The 5,964-nt window shown below is 40.9% G+C and overlaps 1 pseudogene; it reads left to right on the forward strand.

Moving 5' to 3' along the window:
* Positions 1-874: 874 nt before the first annotated feature.
* LOC149393478 (uncharacterized) lies at positions 875-3,371 on the forward strand (annotated as a pseudogene).
* Positions 3,372-5,964: the final 2,593 nt, after the last annotated feature.

The following is a 5,964-nucleotide window of genomic DNA, read 5'->3' on the forward strand; positions in this document are numbered from 1 at the left end:
CCCCGATGTGATTGTGCACCGATTGAATGATGATAAAACCATCGCTGAAAAGGTACAAGCTAGACGGGCGTTCAACCCCGAACGATACCTAGCAATAAACGAGGAAGTCGAAAAACTTCTTTCCGCTGGTTTCATCCGAGAAGCCAAGTACCCAAAGTGGGTGGCCACTGTGGTCATGGTCAAAAAGCCCAACAGGAAGTGGCGCATTTGCATAGATTACAAAGATCTTAACAAAGCCTGCCCGAAAGATTACTTTCCACTCCCACGCATCGAACAACTGGTCGACGCTACGGCAGGACATGAACTCCTAAGTTTCATGGACACCTACTCGGGCTATAACCAGATACGAATGCATGAGCCCGATCAGATCAAGACAACCTTTGTTACTGATCGCGGCCTCTACTGCTACAAGGTCATGCCTTTCGGCCTTAAGAATGCAGGAGCTACTTACCAACGATTGGTAAACCGGATCTTTGCCAACCTGTTAAAGTATTATGTTAATTCCGTGTATACTCTCCAGAATAGTCTAATTAACGTGTAACATTGTTAAAAGGCCCATTAGGTTGATTGTTAGATGGGCTTTATTTTTCTCCTTGTTAGTTAGAGCTGATTAGTGTGTGGGATTAATTCCCTCAGCTGTACACGTTTTTCTTAGCTGTCCTTAGTTGTCAACAGCTGATTATTTGTTTCCTTGTATAGTAGGATTAGGTTTCCTTATTTGTTTATTTCCCTTTCCTTGTAATGTGTATAAATACACGTCTGACGCTAATGAGAAAATATCAATTCCGCACATCTCTTTATCTCTGTTTTACTTTTATGGTATCAGAGCTACACAAAACCCTAAAACACATATAGGTACTCGTGATCATACACCATGGCCGAGTCCAATAATACCAGTTTTACTGGAAATTCTTCTTCTTCTCAACCTGGGATTAATCCTATTATCTCAGCTGGCAATTCTTCTCATTCCATCACTTCCCATAAATTGAATGGGAGTAATTTCATGGAGTGGTCTCAATCAGTCAAACTCTTCGTTCAAGGGAGAGGCAAATTTGGCTATTTGTCTGGAATCACAACCAAACCAGACGTGAAGGAAGATGCAGCCAAATATGGGGTTTGGGAGGCTGAAAATTCCATGATTATGTCATGGCTCATTAATTCTATGGATGCAGGTCTAGGGAGGACATATCTTTTTCTTCCTACAGCAAGTGACATCTGGACGGCGGTTAGAGAGACGTACTCTGATCTTGGCAACGCTGGCACACTCTTTGAGATAGAAACTCAATTGAGCAAGGCTAGACAAGGCGAGAAGTCAGTGACAAAGTACTACACCGACCTGAAGATGCTTTGGAAAGAGGAAGACCATTATTGCAACCACGAGTGGAGCTGCCCAAAGGACAGCGCCTTGTACCAGAAGCTCGTGGAGAAAGGAAGAGTTTTTAAATTTTTGGTTGGCTTGAATGCAGATCTTGATGAAGTCAGAGGAAGGATTCTTGGCCGAGACCCTCTCCCAAGCACCCGGGAGGTTTTTTCGGAAGTCCGGAGAGAGGAAACTCGTCGCCAAGTCATGCTGGGATCCGGAAAGAATGAGGCTGCACCAACACATTCAGAAACGAGTGCAATGGTGTCTTCCAAACCTAATTACAACAACAACAATAACAACAACAACAACCGGAACCCAAGAAATTCCTCTGGCCGCTACAACAACAATGCTCCAACTTGTGACTACTGCAAAAAGATAGGGCACATCAAAGCAAAGTGCTGGAAGCTTCACGGCAAACCTGATGATCTTCCACAGCCTTTCAACAACAACAACAAGGGTGCCTTTCAAGCCTCTCAGTCCACGGCACCCAAGTCTTAGCCAAGCAGCCCTAGAGCCTCTTCATCAACTCAAGATCAGTCTTCTTTCACTAAAGGAGATTTAGAGCAAATGCTTAAGATGTGGTCCTCTCATCAATCAACATCAACCTTAGCTAAAAAAGGTATTCATGTAGCAGCCCTTAAAACAACCTTAGAAAACTCCAATCCTTGGATTTTAGATTCTGATGCTACAAACCACATGACTGACTCATCATATCTTTTCCATACATATTATCCTTGTTCTGGTCATGAAAAAGTGAAAATTGCAGATGGATCTCTTTCAGCCATCGCTGGGAAAGGTTCAATTATTTTCTCACCATCCATTACTCTTTCTAATGTTCTCCATGTTCCTAAACTTGCCTATAACCTCTTATCCGTTCATAAATTGACAACTGATTCACAATGCAAACTCACTTTTATTTCTTCTGGTTGTAATTTTCAGGATCTAAGTTCGGGGAAGATGATTGGCAGTGCTGAAGAAAATGGAGGGCTCTACTACTTCACATCCGAGACCACCTTGAGTAAACAAATTCAGAAACCTCTTTGTTCTAGTTTATTTTCCGTATCTGATGACATTATGTTGTGGCATTTTCGTTTCGGACGTCCAAGTTTTGGTTATTTAAAGCATTTTTTTCCCTCTATGTTTCATAATAAGAATATTGATTTTTTGCAATGTGAAATCTGTCAATTGGCAAAACATAAAAGGTCTCATTTTCCTACTTTGAAATATACACCTACTAAACCTTTTGCTTTAATTCATAGTGATATTTGGGGGCCATCTCGTGTAAAATCTTTAACCAACACTCGCTGGTTCATTACCTTTATTGATGATCACACTAGAAACACGTGGATATACCTTTTAAAGGATAAATCTGAGGCTGAAAACACTTTCAAAGTTTTTTTACAAAATGGTTGAAACTCAATTTGATAGCCGTATTAAGATTTTGAGAACTGATAATGGTAGAGAATATTTTAACAAAATCCTTGGTGAGTTTTTAAATGAAAAAGGCATAATCCATCAGAGTTCTTGTGTTTGTACACCTCAACAAAATGGAGTTGCCGAAAGGAAAAATAGACATCTACTTGAAGTTACTCGAGCTATAATGTTTTCTATGAATGTTCCAAAACGTTTTTGGGGAGAAGCTTTGTTAACTGCTACATATCTAATTAATAGAATGCCAAGCAAAATCCTTAGCTATAAAACTCCTATTTCTACACTTAAATTTTTTTTTCCGGAGAACAAATGTTTCACACATCTAAATCCTAAAATCTTTGGGTGTACTGCCTTTGTACACGTTCATGATCATGCTAGAGGAAAATTGGATCCTAGAGCAATTAAATGCATTTTTCTTGGTTTTTCACCAACTCAAAAAGGTTTTAAATGTTATGACCCTAGCTCGGGTAAATTCTTTGTAAGTATGGATGTCACATTTTTTGAAAACCAACCTTTTTTTTTTACAAAATCCCTCTTCAGGGGGAGAATAATATTGAAGAGTGTTTTTGGGATTTAAATCATTCTCTGCCTATTTTGGATCTGTCTAATATTTCTAGCCGTGTACAAAATGTCCCAAATGCTCCAAATGATCAAAATGAAATGTCATCATATAATGAAAATGGAACTGATTCAAATGAGGAACCAATATCTGATTTCCGTGTTAACTCAAGAGTGCAATCAGAAAGTGAAGTTGAAACTCCAGCACTGTCATCATCAGAACCAAACACGGATCAATGTAATTCTTCTCCTTTCATCTCAAATTCACCCATTCTTGATGAGTCAGCCGAGAGTATAGGTACACTTGAAATTCTAGATGAGCCGATTGCCCTTAGAAAAGGAACCAGAAATTGCACCACTAGACAAGCCGAGAAGTTTCCCATGTACCCCTTGTCTAATTATGTCTCATATAAAAATGTGTCTCCTGCCTTCATAGCCTTTACCACAAATTTGTTGATTGATGAGATACCTAGTTCTATTTATGAAGCTCTAAGTATTCCGAAGTGGAAAAAGGCAGTTTTAGAGGAAATGAGAGCTTTAAAAAAGAATGAGACTTGGGAACTGACTGTGTTGCCTGCAGGAAAAAGAACAGTTGATTGCAAATGGATATTTACTATCAAGTATAATGCCGACAGAGAAATTGACAGGTACAAAGCAATGCTGGTTGCTCATGGGTTCACTCAAACCTATGGGCTGGATTACGAGGAGACCTTTGCTCCGGTTGCCAAGCTAAACACCGTCAGAGTCCTACTCTCTCTTGCCGTGAATCTTGACTGGCCACTACGACAATTTGACGTCAAGAATGCCTTCCTCAACGGAGAACTAGAGGAAGAAGTCTTTATGCAGCCACCTCCGGGATTTGATCACACGGCGAATGGGAAAGTGTGCTTTCTTAAGAAGGCACTGTATGGACTCAAGCAATCTCCACGAGCTTGGTTTGGCAGATTTACTAAGGTGATGAAGGATCAGCAATACACGCAAGCCCACAGTGATCATACCATGTTCTACAAACATTCTCAAAATGGTAAACTCGCCATATTGATTGTTTATGTGGATGACATTGTGATACAGGTGACGATGAGGCTGAACTCTGCAAGTTGACAAGATTCCTAGCTCAGCAATTTGAAGTGAAAGACCTAGGAAGTCTCAAATATTTCTAGGTATGGAAGTGGCCAGGTCCTCAAAGGGGATTGCAATCTCACAACGAAAGTACGTGCTCGATCTACTCAAGGAAACAGGTCTACTCGGCTGCAGACCTACCTCTAATCCAATTGATCCAAATCATAAGCTCACAACGACAAATGATGATGAGGATCCGGCAGACAAGAAAAGGTATCAAAGGCTGGTTGGGAAATTGATTTACTTGGCTCACACACGGCCAGACATTGCATTTGCAGTGAGCCTTGTAAGTCAACACATGCACAATCCATCCAAGAATCATTTAGAGGCTGTGTATCGCATTCTACACTACCTCAAAGGAAGTCCGGGAAAAGGAGTTTTATTCAAGAAGGATGATGGGAGGCAGATTGAAGTGTTCACAGATGCTGACTATGCCGGGTGTTCAGATGACCGGCGATCAACCTCAACCTATTGTACCTTTGTATGGGGTAATCTTGTGACGTGGAGAAGTAAGAAGCAAGCTGTTGTGTCTCGAAGTAGTGCAGAGGCAGAGTTCCGAGATATGGTGCAAGGTATTTGTGAGATCATTTGGATCCGAGGCATCTTAAATGAGCTCTGGGTTAAGTTCACAGCTCCCATGAAGCTATTTTGTGATAACAAGTCTGCCATCAGCATCGCCAACAATCCGGTTCAACATGACCGGACAAAGCACGTGGAGATAGATCGTCACTTTATCAAAGAGAAACTAGAAAGGGGTTAATTTGCATGCCATTCATTCCAACATCAGAGCAGCCAGCAGATGTTCTCACCAAAGGGCTTTACAAGACAAAGTTTGAAGACTTTTTAAGCAAGTTGGGCATGATAGATATCTTTGCACCAACTTGAGGGGGAGTGTTAAAGTATTATGTTAATTCCGTGTATACTCTCCAGAATAGTCTAATTAACGTGTAACATTGTTAAAAGGCCCATTAGGTTGATTGTTAGATGGGCTTTATTTTTCTCCTTGTTAGTTAGAGCTGATTAGTGTGTGGGATTAATTCCCTTAGCTGTACACGTTTTTCTTAGCTGTCCTTAGTTGTCAACAACTGATTATTTGTTTCCTTGTACAGTAGGATTAGGTTTCCTTATTTGTTTATTTCCCTTTCCTTGTAATGTGTATAAATACACGTCTGATGCTAATGAGAAAATATCAATTCCGCACATCTCTTTACCGATTGAATGACGATAAAACCATCGCTGAAAAGGGACAAGCTAGACGGGCGTTCAACCCCGAACGGTACCTAGCAATAAACGAGGAAGTCGAAAAACTTCTTTCCGCTGGTTTCATCCGAGAAGCCAAGTACCCAAAGTGGGTGGGCAATGTGGTCATGGTTAAAAAGCCCAACGGGAAGTGGCGCATTTGCATAGATTACAAAGATCTTAACAAAGCCTGCCCGAAAGATTGCTTTCCACTGCCACGCATCGAACAACTGGTCGACGCCACGGCAGGACAT

This window comes from Urtica dioica, chromosome 6 (genome assembly GCF_054948205.1).
Source record: "Urtica dioica subsp. dioica isolate 48M chromosome 6, U.dioica_male_clone48M_v1_H2, whole genome shotgun sequence".
Lineage (NCBI taxonomy): Eukaryota > Viridiplantae > Streptophyta > Magnoliopsida > Rosales > Urticaceae > Urtica > Urtica dioica.